We start from the raw sequence: 16,445 nt of genomic DNA, 5'->3' as shown, positions 1-16,445 counted from the left end.
CCTGTGGAGGACAAGAGCATGTGGCAGGAAAAGATGGGCAGCTTGGCCTCTCCTACATCACCAGCTACATGCCAGCGTCACATATGAGCAAGGTTACTTCCCTCCCTGATGGCGGTGGTCTTACAGTTCAGGGCAGAAAGGCAGGAAGACATAATGGCTGCATCGTGGAGGCTTTCTTTCTCTCCTTCCCCTGCTGTGCAAGGGACACAGCAGGACTTGCTCAGCGCCCTCTCTTCAGTGCCATAAGCAACAAGTCATGTAATCTGCCAAGCAGTGACTGTGGTGCCATGATAACATTGCTGAGTGCTTCAGAAAGGGAGCTCGGCAGCACAAAGAGATGGTCTGGGGGGCAGAAGGGAAGGGTTACAATTCCTTGGGCATCTGTAACACACCCCACGCGTCCTGGAGCCATGGAAAGCATTGCAGGGGTTGCTGAGAGACACAGCAAGTCTGGTGTTTAGGACAAAGGGATGTGGGTGACTTTGGATTGCTTTGTCACATGGCAAGGACAGTCCCCTCCAGGTGACCGTTTCAGTGGGAACCCACTCCCAATCCCTCAAAAGGGTACAAGTGCGCCACATCCTTTCAGCCACCCCTTTACCCTGTAGGGGATCACAGTTGCTAATGTAGCATACTGCCGTACCCCAGGCTGCTCCAGACAAAGCATTTCCAGCAAGTTGACAGAATTGATCCTTCCCCTTCACTCAGCACTCATGAGGCCACACCGGTAGGACTGTCTCCAGCTCTGCCCTCCTCAGTGCAAGAGAGACATGGACATACTGGAGAGAGTCAAATGAAAGGCCACACAGATGATTAAGGACTGGAGCGCTGCACATATGAGGAAAGACTGAGAGCTGGGAAGAGCAGGGTCGGGGAAAAAGGGCCTCGTTAATGGATTGAAATACCTGAAGGAAGGTGCAAGGAGGAAGGAGCTAGGCTATTTTCAGTGCTGCCCATTGAGAGGACCTGAGGCAAGGGGCACAAAAGGAAACACAGAAAGCTCCACCTGAATGTCAGGAAACACTTTTTCACTGTGAGGGTCACCAAGCACTAGAACATGTTGCCCAGGGACATTATGGAGTCTCTGTCCTGGGAGATATCCAAAAGTCACCTGGACCTAGAACAACCGGCTATAGGTTGACCTCCTTGAGCAGGGGCTTGGACCACATGACCTCCAGAAGTCCCTTCCAACCTCAGTCAGGCTGTGATTCTGCCATTTCCCATTGAGCAGCTTAGCTGGGCGTCCCAGGAGGGAAGGAACACGAGGAGACTCAAGCTACAATGCACCATAAACTTTAATAAGTCTGAAGAGAGAAACAAAGCAGTGCATGCCAGAAGGGACCCGGTCCACGCTGCTACCAGGGCAGCTGACAGCCAGGCACCCCTTCACAGCAATGGGACGCGCGTCTTCCTCCCACGCACGTGGGGAGAGGGTGATGAGCAGGGCCCCTCTCAACTTGCTTCAGGATGAACCCGTGGCACAGCACAGCAGGAGGCAACAGGGACTCATGATGCGGAGAAGAAAGCAGGACAAGAAGAAGACATCAGCTGGTCGTGTTTCCAGACAGCACAGGATGGCACCGTGCTTCCCTCCTCCCTTTGCAGGAGGCCACGAGGGAGCTCAACCCATCTGGAAACCCTGGCCAGCGGCTCCAACCTCAGTCCGGCACCTGGCTTTGGGCTTCCTGGTCGATGCACTCACTGGACACCCGGCCCGCCTTTAGCAGGGCAGGCACCTTCTGCCGTAGTAGCGGCCACCAAGGCCAGAGAGGCTAAAGCCCCCAGAGGAGATGGGCACTCCCTCAGCACTCAGGATGCTGCCAACAGCAGCGGAGGTGGTGGATCCCACAGCAGTGTTCTGGGGGAAGGAGCTGAGGATGGGTCCAGGCAGGGTCACCACCACAGGAGATGGTTCGATAATCACGCGGGAGTCCTGGCACTGCCTGACACAGGGCTCGTTGCAGCTGTTGGCAAGCGGGGTTGGGCCACAGGGGCGGCACAGATCGTAGCAGGACATGGCTGCGGGACGGAGGTGCACCTGGGAGAGAGGGCACGGAAAGCACAGGCAGTGTGTGAGGTGCAGCCTGACAGCGCAATCGGCAAGAGCAAAGGCACAGGCTGGGAAGCAGGAACAGCCTGCTTAGGGAGCAAGAGAGCCTTAGGAGGCACGGTCCCCAAGCTTTCCCTGCAAAGAAATCCCCAGACCTTCTCCCATCTAAGCCCACTGGAGAACAAGATGGACAGAGATTATAGGAGCAGGAGCAAGGAGCAAGGCTCTTAGCAAAAGCTAGAACAAGGCAAAGGCTCCATCGAGGCCAAAAGAGGAGAACAAGAGAAAGAGAAGAGTGAGGTAAAAGTGGCTGCAGCTCACCTGGTTCACCAAGGAGGAGAAGGCAAGGGAAGCGGATGAGGAAGCCTGCTGTTGGACTGGCTTTTATACTGGTCCAGAGCGCCCCAGGCCCAGAGGCACCCTTTGCGCATGTAATGTGTTTACCAACAAGCTCATCTTGCATGCAAAGCATCACAGTTAAGGAAATGGGAACGCCGCTTATGTTCCCTGCAACGCTGCCTTTTCATTTCCCTCTTCGTGACACGCCCATTCAGCCACACAGGCTCCTTTCAAGTGACAGTATTAGAGGCCAACATGTTTCCAGGGGAAATGACACGTCAGTATAGGCAGATGGTGCAGCCAGTGACGAGGAGTGTCCCACCTCGCCAGGTGATGCCATCCCCTTGCCCTCCAGGTCCTTACTTTAAGGAGTCTCATAACGAACGGGCATGTTTTCTTGCAACCCTAAAATACAAGGCCAGACTTAAAAAGAATTTTCTGTGGCAGGTGTCACCATATCCACTGTGTAGCCTAATACCTAACTCCATCAAATTTAGGTATAAACTTCCCAGTCACCTTGGATACCCTATAAGGTTTTAGGCTCAGCAATTTGACATCAAGAGAAATCCATATGCTCTTTGTCCTTCTTTACCTTATCTGGAGAGCCTCCAGCAGCCTCCAATCAACAGGAGCACGATGTTTGAGAAGCAGAGACACTCCTCTCCAACACACACGAAGTCTGCTCCCCCCCACAGCACCAAAGGTCAGTGTTGGGGCTTCCCAACTGTTCCTTCTTCATCCCCAAGGCCAAGAAACAATTCTTCTTTGATCCCACACACTAAGTCAACAACAGGCACTGCAAAAAGCTTGGAAAGCTTTCCATGAGACATTGAAACTCATCACAAGTACCAACGGTCTGAGAACATCAGCAGGAACACGCTGGAGGCAAGTAGACATCAGGATCTCTGCTTCCTCTTCCCCAGCAACTCAGCACACTCAGACATGCAGTTTCCCACTGGCCTGTGCTAGTCCTGCAGTCGGCACCTATAGTGAGGGTCTGCCCAAGGGCTCCAATGCCCTGCCACACCCTGCTCTCTCGGATCACATGCTGCCGAGAGATGCTGCCTTCCCTCCTTGGTACCGTCCTCTCACCCCACCTTGCTTCTGCCATCTGCTCAGCATGGCTCATGAATGTTGATGGAGAGTGCATTTCCTGAGGGCCTTCCTGCACAGCAGGGCACAGGGGTTTGCTGACCGCAGCTGTCTTTACCAGAAGACAGGGCTTTAGCTATGGGGCAAGGCACTGTAGGGCTTCCCACAGCATATGGGACAGTACAAGAGGTGCCCCTCACTCTGCCTGAAGCAGGAGTGGGGAGGCACGGGGCAGAACATCACCTGTGGAGGACAAGAGCATGTGGCAGGAAAAGATGGGCAGCTTGGCCTCTCCTACATCACCAGCTACATGCCAGCGTCACATATGAGCAAGGTTACTTCCCTCCCTGATGGCGGTGGTCTTACAGTTCAGGGCAGAAAGGCAGGAAGACATAATGGCTGCATCGTGGAGGCTTTCTTTCTCTCCTTCCCCTGCTGTGCAAGGGACACAGCAGGACTTGCTCAGCGCCCTCTCTTCAGTGCCATAAGCCACGGGTCATGTAAACTGCCAAGCAGTGACTGTGGTGCCATGATAACATTGCTGAGTGCTTCAGAAAGGGAGCTCGGCAGCACAAAGAGATGGTCTCCGGGGCAGAAGGGAAGGGTTACAATTCCTTGGGCATCTGTAACACACCCCACGCGTCCTGGAGCCATGGAAAGCATTGCAGGGGTTGCTGAGAGACACAGCAAGTCTGGTGTTTAGGACAAAGGGATGTGGGTGACTTTGGATTGCTTTGTCACATGGCAAGGACAGTCCCCTCCAGGTGACCGTTTCAGTGGGAACCCACTCCCAATCCCTCAAAAGGGTACAAGTGCGCCACATCCTTTCAGCCACCCCTTTACCCTGTAGGGGATCACAGTTGCTAATGTAGCATACTGCCGTACCCCAGGCTGCTCCAGACAAAGCATTTCCAGCAAGTTGACAGAATTGATCCTTCCCCTTCACTCAGCACTCATGAGGCCACACCGGTAGGACTGTCTCCAGCTCTGCCCTCCTCAGTGCAAGAGAGACATGGACATACTGGAGAGAGTCAAATGAAAGGCCACACAGATGATTAAGGACTGGAGCGCTGCACATATGAGGAAAGACTGAGAGCTGGGAAGAGCAGGGTCGGGGAAAAAGGGCCTCGTTAATGGATTGAAATACCTGAAGGAAGGTGCAAGGAGGAAGGAGCTAGGCTATTTTCAGTGCTGCCCATTGAGAGGACCTGAGGCAAGGGGCACAAAAGGAAACACAGAAAGCTCCACCTGAATGTCAGGAAACACTTTTTCACTGTGAGGGTCACCAAGCACTAGAACATGTTGCCCAGGGACATTATGGAGTCTCTGTCCTGGGAGATATCCAAAAGTCACCTGGACCTAGAACAACCGGCTATAGGTTGACCTCCTTGAGCAGGGGCTTGGACCACATGACCTCCAGAAGTCCCTTCCAACCTCAGTCAGGCTGTGATTCTGCCATTTCCCATTGAGCAGCTTAGCTGGGCGTCCCAGGAGGGAAGGAACACGAGGAGACTCAAGCTACAATGCACCATAAACTTTAATAAGTCTGAAGAGAGAAACAAAGCAGTGCATGCCAGAAGGGACCCGGTCCACGCTGCTACCAGGGCAGCTGACAGCCAGGCACCCCTTCACAGCAATGGGACGCGCGTCTTCCTCCCACGCACGTGGGGAGAGGGTGATGAGCAGGGCCCCTCTCAACTTGCTTCAGGATGAACCCGTGGCACAGCACAGCAGGAGGCAACAGGGACTCATGATGCGGAGAAGAAAGCAGGACAAGAAGAAGACATCAGCTGGTCGTGTTTCCAGACAGCACAGGATGGCACCGTGCTTCCCTCCCTCCTTTGCAGGAGGCCACGAGGGAGCTCAACCCATCTGGAAACCCTGGCCAGCGGCTCCAACCTCAGTCCGGCACCTGGCTTTGGGCTTCCTGGTCGATGCACTCACTGGACACCCGGCCCGCCTTTAGCAGGGCAGGCACCTTCTGCCGTAGTAGCGGCCACCAAGGCCAGAGAGGCTAAAGCCCCCAGAGGAGATGGGCACTCCTCAGCACTCAGGATGCTGCCAACAGCAGCGGAGGTGGTGGATCCCACAGCAGTGTTCTGGGGGAAGGAGCTGAGGATGGGTCCAGGCAGGGTCACCACCACAGGAGATGGTTCGATAATCACGCGGGAGTCCTGGCACTGCCTGACACAGGGCTCGTTGCAGCTGTTGGCAAGCGGGGTTGGGCCACAGGGGCGGCACAGATCGTAGCAGGACATGGCTGCGGGACGGAGGTGCACCTGGGAGAGAGGGCACGGAAAGCACAGGCAGTGTGTGAGGTGCAGCCTGACAGCGCAATCGGCAAGAGCAAAGGCACAGGCTGGGAAGCAGGAACAGCCTGCTTAGGGAGCAAGAGAGCCTTAGGAGGCACGGTCCCCAAGCTTTCCCTGCAAAGAAATCCCCAGACCTTCTCCCATCTAAGCCCACTGGAGAACAAGATGGACAGAGATTATAGGAGCAGGAGCAAGGAGCAAGGCTCTTAGCAAAAGCTAGAACAAGGCAAAGGCTCCATCGAGGCCAAAAGAGGAGAACAAGAGAAAGAGAAGAGTGAGGTAAAAGTGGCTGCAGCTCACCTGGTTCACCAAGGAGGAGAAGGCAAGGGAAGCGGATGAGGAAGCCTGCTGTTGGACTGGCTTTTATACTGGTCCAGAGCGCCCCAGGCCCAGAGGCACCCTTTGCGCATGTAATGTGTTTACCAACAAGCTCATCTTGCATGCAAAGCATCACAGTTAAGGAAATGGGAACGCCGCTTATGTTCCCTGCAACGCTGCCTTTTCATTTCCCTCTTCGTGACACGCCCATTCAGCCACACAGGCTCCTTTCAAGTGACAGTATTAGAGGCCAACATGTTTCCAGGGGAAATGACACGTCAGTATAGGCAGATGGTGCAGCCAGTGACGAGGAGTGTCCCACCTCGCCAGGTGATGCCATCCCCTTGCCCTCCAGGTCCTTACTTTAAGGAGTCTCATAACGAACGGGCATGTTTTCTTGCAACCCTAAAATACAAGGCCAGACTTAAAAAGAATTTTCTGTGGCAGGTGTCACCATATCCACTGTGTAGCCTAATACCTAACTCCATCAAATTTAGGTATAAACTTCCCAGTCACCTTGGATACCCTATAAGGTTTTAGGCTCAGCAATTTGACATCAAGAGAAATCCATATGCTCTTTGTCCTTCTTTACCTTATCTGGAGAGCCTCCAGCAGCCTCCAATCAACAGGAGCACGATGTTTGAGAAGCAGAGACACTCCTCTCCAACACACACGAAGTCTGCTCCCCCCCACAGCACCAAAGGTCAGTGTTGGGGCTTCCCAACTGTTCCTTCTTCATCCCCAAGGCCAAGAAACAATTCTTCTTTGATCCCACACACTAAGTCAACAACAGGCACTGCAAAAAGCTTGGAAAGCTTTCCATGAGACATTGAAACTCATCACAAGTACCAACGGTCTGAGAACATCAGCAGGAACACGCTGGAGGCAAGTAGACATCAGGATCTCTGCTTCCTCTTCCCCAGCAACTCAGCACACTCAGACATGCAGTTTCCCACTGGCCTGTGCTAGTCCTGCAGTCGGCACCTATAGTGAGGGTCTGCCCAAGGGCTCCAATGCCCTGCCACACCCTGCTCTCTCGGATCACATGCTGCCGAGAGATGCTGCCTTCCCTCCTTGGTACCGTCCTCTCACCCCACCTTGCTTCTGCCATCTGCTCAGCATGGCTCATGAATGTTGATGGAGAGTGCATTTCCTGAGGGCCTTCCTGCACAGCAGGGCACAGGGGTTTGCTGACCGCAGCTGTCTTTACCAGAAGACAGGGCTTTAGCTATGGGGCAAGGCACTGTAGGGCTTCCCACAGCATATGGGACAGTACAAGAGGTGCCCCTCACTCTGCCTGAAGCAGGAGTGGGGAGGCACGGGGCAGAACATCACCTGTGGAGGACAAGAGCATGTGGCAGGAAAAGATGGGCAGCTTGGCCTCTCCTACATCACCAGCTACATGCCAGCGTCACATATGAGCAAGGTTACTTCCCTCCCTGATGGCGGTGGTCTTACAGTTCAGGGCAGAAAGGCAGGAAGACATAATGGCTGCATCGTGGAGGCTTTCTTTCTCTCCTTCCCCTGCTGTGCAAGGGACACAGCAGGACTTGCTCAGCGCCCTCTCTTCAGTGCCATAAGCCACGGGTCATGTAAACTGCCAAGCAGTGACTGTGGTGCCATGATAACATTGCTGAGTGCTTCAGAAAGGGAGCTCGGCAGCACAAAGAGATGGTCTGGGCGGCAGAAGGGAAGGGTTACAATTCCTTGGGCATCTGTAACACACCCCACGCGTCCTGGAGCCATGGAAAGCATTGCAGGGGTTGCTGAGAGACACAGCAAGTCTGGTGTTTAGGACAAAGGGATGTGGGTGACTTTGGATTGCTTTGTCACATGGCAAGGACAGTCCCCTCCAGGTGACCGTTTCAGTGGGAACCCACTCCCAATCCCTCAAAAGGGTACAAGTGCGCCACATCCTTTCAGCCACCCCTTTACCCTGTAGGGGATCACAGTTGCTAATGTAGCATACTGCCGTACCCCAGGCTGCTCCAGACAAAGCATTTCCAGCAAGTTGACAGAATTGATCCTTCCCCTTCACTCAGCACTCATGAGGCCACACCGGTAGGACTGTCTCCAGCTCTGCCCTCCTCAGTGCAAGAGAGACATGGACATACTGGAGAGAGTCAAATGAAAGGCCACACAGATGATTAAGGACTGGAGCGCTGCACATATGAGGAAAGACTGAGAGCTGGGAAGAGCAGGGTCGGGGAAAAAGGGCCTCGTTAATGGATTGAAATACCTGAAGGAAGGTGCAAGGAGGAAGGAGCTAGGCTATTTTCAGTGCTGCCCATTGAGAGGACCTGAGGCAAGGGGCACAAAAGGAAACACAGAAAGCTCCACCTGAATGTCAGGAAACACTTTTTCACTGTGAGGGTCACCAAGCACTAGAACATGTTGCCCAGGGACATTATGGAGTCTCTGTCCTGGGAGATATCCAAAAGTCACCTGGACCTAGAACAACCGGCTATAGGTTGACCTCCTTGAGCAGGGGCTTGGACCACATGACCTCCAGAAGTCCCTTCCAACCTCAGTCAGGCTGTGATTCTGCCATTTCCCATTGAGCAGCTTAGCTGGGCGTCCCAGGAGGGAAGGAACACGAGGAGACTCAAGCTACAATGCACCATAAACTTTAATAAGTCTGAAGAGAGAAACAAAGCAGTGCATGCCAGAAGGGACCCGGTCCACGCTGCTACCAGGGCAGCTGACAGCCAGGCACCCCTTCACAGCAATGGGACGCGCGTCTTCCTCCCACGCACGTGGGGAGAGGGTGATGAGCAGGGCCCCTCTCAACTTGCTTCAGGATGAACCCGTGGCACAGCACAGCAGGAGGCAACAGGGACTCATGATGCGGAGAAGAAAGCAGGACAAGAAGAAGACATCAGCTGGTCGTGTTTCCAGACAGCACAGGATGGCACCGTGCTTCCCTCCCTCCTTTGCAGGAGGCCACGAGGGAGCTCAACCCATCTGGAAACCCTGGCCAGCGGCTCCAACCTCAGTCCGGCACCTGGCTTTGGGCTTCCTGGTCGATGCACTCACTGGACACCCGGCCCGCCTTTAGCAGGGCAGGCACCTTCTGCCGTAGTAGCGGCCACCAAGGCCAGAGAGGCTAAAGCCCCCAGAGGAGATGGGCACTCCCTCAGCACTCAGGATGCTGCCAACAGCAGCGGAGGTGGTGGATCCCACAGCAGTGTTCTGGGGGAAGGAGCTGAGGATGGGTCCAGGCAGGGTCACCACCACAGGAGATGGTTCGATAATCACGCGGGAGTCCTGGCACTGCCTGACACAGGGCTCGTTGCAGCTGTTGGCAAGCGGGGTTGGGCCACAGGGGCGGCACAGATCGTAGCAGGACATGGCTGCGGGACGGAGGTGCACCTGGGAGAGAGGGCACGGAAAGCACAGGCAGTGTGTGAGGTGCAGCCTGACAGCGCAATCGGCAAGAGCAAAGGCACAGGCTGGGAAGCAGGAACAGCCTGCTTAGGGAGCAAGAGAGCCTTAGGAGACACGGTCCCCAAGCTTTCCCTGCAAAGAAATCCCCAGACCTTCTCCCATCTAAGCCCACTGGAGAACAAGATGGACAGAGATTATAGGAGCAGGAGCAAGGAGCAAGGCTCTTAGCAAAAGCTAGAACAAGGCAAAGGCTCCATCGAGGCCAAAAGAGGAGAACAAGAGAAAGAGAAGAGTGAGGTAAAAGTGGCTGCAGCTCACCTGGTTCACCAAGGAGGAGAAGGCAAGGGAAGCGGATGAGGAAGCCTGCTGTTGGACTGGCTTTTATACTGGTCCAGAGCGCCCCAGGCCCAGAGGCACCCTTTGCGCATGTAATGTGTTTACCAACAAGCTCATCTTGCATGCAAAGCATCACAGTTAAGGAAATGGGAACGCCGCTTATGTTCCCTGCAACGCTGCCTTTTCATTTCCCTCTTCGTGACACGCCCATTCAGCCACACAGGCTCCTTTCAAGTGACAGTATTAGAGGCCAACATGTTTCCAGGGGAAATGACACGTCAGTATAGGCAGATGGTGCAGCCAGTGACGAGGAGTGTCCCACCTCGCCAGGTGATGCCATCCCCTTGCCCTCCAGGTCCTTACTTTAAGGAGTCTCATAACGAACGGGCATGTTTTCTTGCAACCCTAAAATACAAGGCCAGACTTAAAAAGAATTTTCTGTGGCAGGTGTCACCATATCCACTGTGTAGCCTAATACCTAACTCCATCAAATTTAGGTATAAACTTCCCAGTCACCTTGGATACCCTATAAGGTTTTAGGCTCAGCAATTTGACATCAAGAGAAATCCATATGCTCTTTGTCCTTCTTTACCTTATCTGGAGAGCCTCCAGCAGCCTCCAATCAACAGGAGCACGATGTTTGAGAAGCAGAGACACTCCTCTCCAACACACACGAAGTCTGCTCCCCCCCACAGCACCAAAGGTCAGTGTTGGGGCTTCCCAACTGTTCCTTCTTCATCCCCAAGGCCAAGAAACAATTCTTCTTTGATCCCACACACTAAGTCAACAACAGGCACTGCAAAAAGCTTGGAAAGCTTTCCATGAGACATTGAAACTCATCACAAGTACCAACGGTCTGAGAACATCAGCAGGAACACGCTGGAGGCAAGTAGACATCAGGATCTCTGCTTCCTCTTCCCCAGCAACTCAGCACACTCAGACATGCAGTTTCCCACTGGCCTGTGCTAGTCCTGCAGTCGGCACCTATAGTGAGGGTCTGCCCAAGGGCTCCAATGCCCTGCCACACCCTGCTCTCTCGGATCACATGCTGCCGAGAGATGCTGCCTTCCCTCCTTGGTACCGTCCTCTCACCCCACCTTGCTTCTGCCATCTGCTCAGCATGGCTCATGAATGTTGATGGAGAGTGCATTTCCTGAGGGCCTTCCTGCACAGCAGGGCACAGGGGTTTGCTGACCGCAGCTGTCTTTACCAGAAGACAGGGCTTTAGCTATGGGGCAAGGCACTGTAGGGCTTCCCACAGCATATGGGACAGTACAAGAGGTGCCCCTCACTCTGCCTGAAGCAGGAGTGGGGAGGCACGGGGCAGAACATCACCTGTGGAGGACAAGAGCATGTGGCAGGAAAAGATGGGCAGCTTGGCCTCTCCTACATCACCAGCTACATGCCAGCGTCACATATGAGCAAGGTTACTTCCCTCCCTGATGGCGGTGGTCTTACAGTTCAGGGCAGAAAGGCAGGAAGACATAATGGCTGCATCGTGGAGGCTTTCTTTCTCTCCTTCCCCTGCTGTGCAAGGGACACAGCAGGACTTGCTCAGCGCCCTCTCTTCAGTGCCATAAGCCACGGGTCATGTAAACTGCCAAGCAGTGACTGTGGTGCCATGATAACATTGCTGAGTGCTTCAGAAAGGGAGCTCGGCAGCACAAAGAGATGGTCTGGGGGGCAGAAGGGAAGGGTTACAATTCCTTGGGCATCTGTAACACACCCCACGCGTCCTGGAGCCATGGAAAGCATTGCAGGGGTTGCTGAGAGACACAGCAAGTCTGGTGTTTAGGACAAAGGGATGTGGGTGACTTTGGATTGCTTTGTCACATGGCAAGGACAGTCCCCTCCAGGTGACCGTTTCAGTGGGAACCCACTCCCAATCCCTCAAAAGGGTACAAGTGCGCCACATCCTTTCAGCCACCCCTTTACCCTGTAGGGGATCACAGTTGCTAATGTAGCATACTGCCGTACCCCAGGCTGCTCCAGACAAAGCATTTCCAGCAAGTTGACAGAATTGATCCTTCCCCTTCACTCAGCACTCATGAGGCCACACCGGTAGGACTGTCTCCAGCTCTGCCCTCCTCAGTGCAAGAGAGACATGGACATACTGGAGAGAGTCAAATGAAAGGCCACACAGATGATTAAGGACTGGAGCGCTGCACATATGAGGAAAGACTGAGAGCTGGGAAGAGCAGGGTCGGGGAAAAAGGGCCTCGTTAATGGATTGAAATACCTGAAGGAAGGTGCAAGGAGGAAGGAGCTAGGCTATTTTCAGTGCTGCCCATTGAGAGGACCTGAGGCAAGGGGCACAAAAGGAAACACAGAAAGCTCCACCTGAATGTCAGGAAACACTTTTTCACTGTGAGGGTCACCAAGCACTAGAACATGTTGCCCAGGGACATTATGGAGTCTCTGTCCTGGGAGATATCCAAAAGTCACCTGGACCTAGAACAACCGGCTATAGGTTGACCTCCTTGAGCAGGGGCTTGGACCACATGACCTCCAGAAGTCCCTTCCAACCTCAGTCAGGCTGTGATTCTGCCATTTCCCATTGAGCAGCTTAGCTGGGCGTCCCAGGAGGGAAGGAACACGAGGAGACTCAAGCTACAATGCACCATAAACTTTAATAAGTCTGAAGAGAGAAACAAAGCAGTGCATGCCAGAAGGGACCCGGTCCACGCTGCTACCAGGGCAGCTGACAGCCAGGCACCCCTTCACAGCAATGGGACGCGCGTCTTCCTCCCACGCACGTGGGGAGAGGGTGATGAGCAGGGCCCCTCTCAACTTGCTTCAGGATGAACCCGTGGCACAGCACAGCAGGAGGCAACAGGGACTCATGATGCGGAGAAGAAAGCAGGACAAGAAGAAGACATCAGCTGGTCGTGTTTCCAGACAGCACAGGATGGCACCGTGCTTCCCTCCCTCCTTTGCAGGAGGCCACGAGGGAGCTCAACCCATCTGGAAACCCTGGCCAGCGGCTCCAACCTCAGTCCGGCACCTGGCTTTGGGCTTCCTGGTCGATGCACTCACTGGACACCCGGCCCGCCTTTAGCAGGGCAGGCACCTTCTGCCGTAGTAGCGGCCACCAAGGCCAGAGAGGCTAAAGCCCCCAGAGGAGATGGGCACTCCCTCAGCACTCAGGATGCTGCCAACAGCAGCGGAGGTGGTGGATCCCACAGCAGTGTTCTGGGGGAAGGAGCTGAGGATGGGTCCAGGCAGGGTCACCACCACAGGAGATGGTTCGATAATCACGCGGGAGTCCTGGCACTGCCTGACACAGGGCTCGTTGCAGCTGTTGGCAAGCGGGGTTGGGCCACAGGGGCGGCACAGATCGTAGCAGGACATGGCTGCGGGACGGAGGTGCACCTGGGAGAGAGGGCACGGAAAGCACAGGCAGTGTGTGAGGTGCAGCCTGACAGCGCAATCGGCAAGAGCAAAGGCACAGGCTGGGAAGCAGGAACAGCCTGCTTAGGGAGCAAGAGAGCCTTAGGAGGCACGGTCCCCAAGCTTTCCCTGCAAAGAAATCCCCAGACCTTCTCCCATCTAAGCCCACTGGAGAACAAGATGGACAGAGATTATAGGAGCAGGAGCAAGGAGCAAGGCTCTTAGCAAAAGCTAGAACAAGGCAAAGGCTCCATCGAGGCCAAAAGAGGAGAACAAGAGAAAGAGAAGAGTGAGGTAAAAGTGGCTGCAGCTCACCTGGTTCACCAAGGAGGAGAAGGCAAGGGAAGCGGATGAGGAAGCCTGCTGTTGGACTGGCTTTTATACTGGTCCAGAGCGCCCCAGGCCCAGAGGCACCCTTTGCGCATGTAATGTGTTTACCAACAAGCTCATCTTGCATGCAAAGCATCACAGTTAAGGAAATGGGAACGCCGCTTATGTTCCCTGCAACGCTGCCTTTTCATTTCCCTCTTCGTGACACGCCCATTCAGCCACACAGGCTCCTTTCAAGTGACAGTATTAGAGGCCAACATGTTTCCAGGGGAAATGACACGTCAGTATAGGCAGATGGTGCAGCCAGTGACGAGGAGTGTCCCACCTCGCCAGGTGATGCCATCCCCTTGCCCTCCAGGTCCTTACTTTAAGGAGTCTCATAACGAACGGGCATGTTTTCTTGCAACCCTAAAATACAAGGCCAGACTTAAAAAGAATTTTCTGTGGCAGGTGTCACCATATCCACTGTGTAGCCTAATACCTAACTCCATCAAATTTAGGTATAAACTTCCCAGTCACCTTGGATACCCTATAAGGTTTTAGGCTCAGCAATTTGACATCAAGAGAAATCCATATGCTCTTTGTCCTTCTTTACCTTATCTGGAGAGCCTCCAGCAGCCTCCAATCAACAGGAGCACGATGTTTGAGAAGCAGAGACACTCCTCTCCAACACACACGAAGTCTGCTCCCCCCCACAGCACCAAAGGTCAGTGTTGGGGCTTCCCAACTGTTCCTTCTTCATCCCCAAGGCCAAGAAACAATTCTTCTTTGATCCCACACACTAAGTCAACAACAGGCACTGCAAAAAGCTTGGAAAGCTTTCCATGAGACATTGAAACTCATCACAAGTACCAACGGTCTGAGAACATCAGCAGGAACACGCTGGAGGCAAGTAGACATCAGGATCTCTGCTTCCTCTTCCCCAGCAACTCAGCACACTCAGACATGCAGTTTCCCACTGGCCTGTGCTAGTCCTGCAGTCGGCACCTATAGTGAGGGTCTGCCCAAGGGCTCCAATGCCCTGCCACACCCTGCTCTCTCGGATCACATGCTGCCGAGAGATGCTGCCTTCCCTCCTTGGTACCGTCCTCTCACCCCACCTTGCTTCTGCCATCTGCTCAGCATGGCTCATGAATGTTGATGGAGAGTGCATTTCCTGAGGGCCTTCCTGCACAGCAGGGCACAGGGGGTTTGCTGACCGCAGCTGTCTTTACCAGAAGACAGGGCTTTAGCTATGGGGCAAGGCACTGTAGGGCTTCCCACAGCATATGGGACAGTACAAGAGGTGCCCCTCACTCTGCCTGAAGCAGGAGTGGGGAGGCACGGGGCAGAACATCACCTGTGGAGGACAAGAGCATGTGGCAGGAAAAGATGGGCAGCTTGGCCTCTCCTACATCACCAGCTACATGCCAGCGTCACATATGAGCAAGGTTACTTCCCTCCCTGATGGCGGTGGTCTTACAGTTCAGGGCAGAAAGGCAGGAAGACATAATGGCTGCATCGTGGAGGCTTTCTTTCTCTCCTTCCCCTGCTGTGCAAGGGACACAGCAGGACTTGCTCAGCGCCCTCTCTTCAGTGCCATAAGCCACGGGTCATGTAAACTGCCAAGCAGTGACTGTGGTGCCATGATAACATTGCTGAGTGCTTCAGAAAGGGAGCTCGGCAGCACAAAGAGATGGTCTGGGGGGCAGAAGGGAAGGGTTACAATTCCTTGGGCATCTGTAACACACCCCACGCGTCCTGGAGCCATGGAAAGCATTGCAGGGGTTGCTGAGAGACACAGCAAGTCTGGTGTTTAGGACAAAGGGATGTGGGTGACTTTGGATTGCTTTGTCACATGGCAAGGACAGTCCCCTCCAGGTGACCGTTTCAGTGGGAACCCACTCCCAATCCCTCAAAAGGGTACAAGTGCGCCACATCCTTTCAGCCACCCCTTTACCCTGTAGGGGATCACAGTTGCTAATGTAGCATACTGCCGTACCCCAGGCTGCTCCAGACAAAGCATTTCCAGCAAGTTGACAGAATTGATCCTTCCCCTTCACTCAGCACTCATGAGGCCACACCGGTAGGACTGTCTCCAGCTCTGCCCTCCTCAGTGCAAGAGAGACATGGACATACTGGAGAGAGTCAAATGAAAGGCCACACAGATGATTAAGGACTGGAGCGCTGCACATATGAGGAAAGACTGAGAGCTGGGAAGAGCAGGGTCGGGGAAAAAGGGCCTCGTTAATGGATTGAAATACCTGAAGGAAGGTGCAAGGAGGAAGGAGCTAGGCTATTTTCAGTGCTGCCCATTGAGAGGACCTGAGGCAAGGGGCACAAAAGGAAACACAGAAAGCTCCACCTGAATGTCAGGAAACACTTTTTCACTGTGAGGGTCACCAAGCACTAGAACATGTTGCCCAGGGACATTATGGAGTCTCTGTCCTGGGAGATATCCAAAAGTCACCTGGACCTAGAACAACCGGCTATAGGTTGACCTCCTTGAGCAGGGGCTTGGACCACATGACCTCCAGAAGTCCCTTCCAACCTCAGTCAGGCTGTGATTCTGCCATTTCCCATTGAGCAGCTTAGCTGGGCGTCCCAGGAGGGAAGGAACACGAGGAGACTCAAGCTACAATGCACCATAAACTTTAATAAGTCTGAAGAGAGAAACAAAGCAGTGCATGCCAGAAGGGACCCGGTCCACGCTGCTACCAGGGCAGCTGACAGCCAGGCACCCCTTCACAGCAATGGGACGCGCGTCTTCCTCCCACGCACGTGGGGAGAGGGTGATGAGCAGGGCCCCTCTCAACTTGCTTCAGGATGAACCCGTGGCACAGCACAGCAGGAGGCAACAGGGACTCATGATGCGGAGAAGAAAGCAGGACAAGAAGAAGACATCAGCTGGT

General features: G+C 54.1%; 4 pseudogenes; all 4 read right to left on the bottom strand.

The window, feature by feature from the left end:
* Positions 1 to 1,720: 1,720 nt before the first annotated feature.
* LOC140645876 (feather beta keratin-like) lies at positions 1,721 to 2,481 on the bottom strand (annotated as a pseudogene).
* A 2,962-nt stretch (positions 2,482 to 5,443) lies between these two features.
* Positions 5,444 to 6,203, bottom strand: LOC140645894 (feather beta keratin-like; annotated as a pseudogene).
* Positions 6,204 to 9,165: 2,962 nt separating this feature from the next.
* Positions 9,166 to 9,926, bottom strand: LOC140645873 (feather beta keratin-like; annotated as a pseudogene).
* A 2,962-nt stretch (positions 9,927 to 12,888) lies between these two features.
* LOC140645872 (feather beta keratin-like) lies at positions 12,889 to 13,649 on the bottom strand (annotated as a pseudogene).
* Between the last annotated feature and the right edge of the window lie 2,796 nt (positions 13,650 to 16,445).

This window comes from Ciconia boyciana, unplaced genomic scaffold (assembly GCF_034638445.1).
Source record: "Ciconia boyciana unplaced genomic scaffold, ASM3463844v1 HiC_scaffold_40, whole genome shotgun sequence".
Taxonomy (NCBI): domain Eukaryota; kingdom Metazoa; phylum Chordata; class Aves; order Ciconiiformes; family Ciconiidae; genus Ciconia; species Ciconia boyciana.
This window is presented reverse-complemented; position numbering and strand designations above follow the sequence as displayed.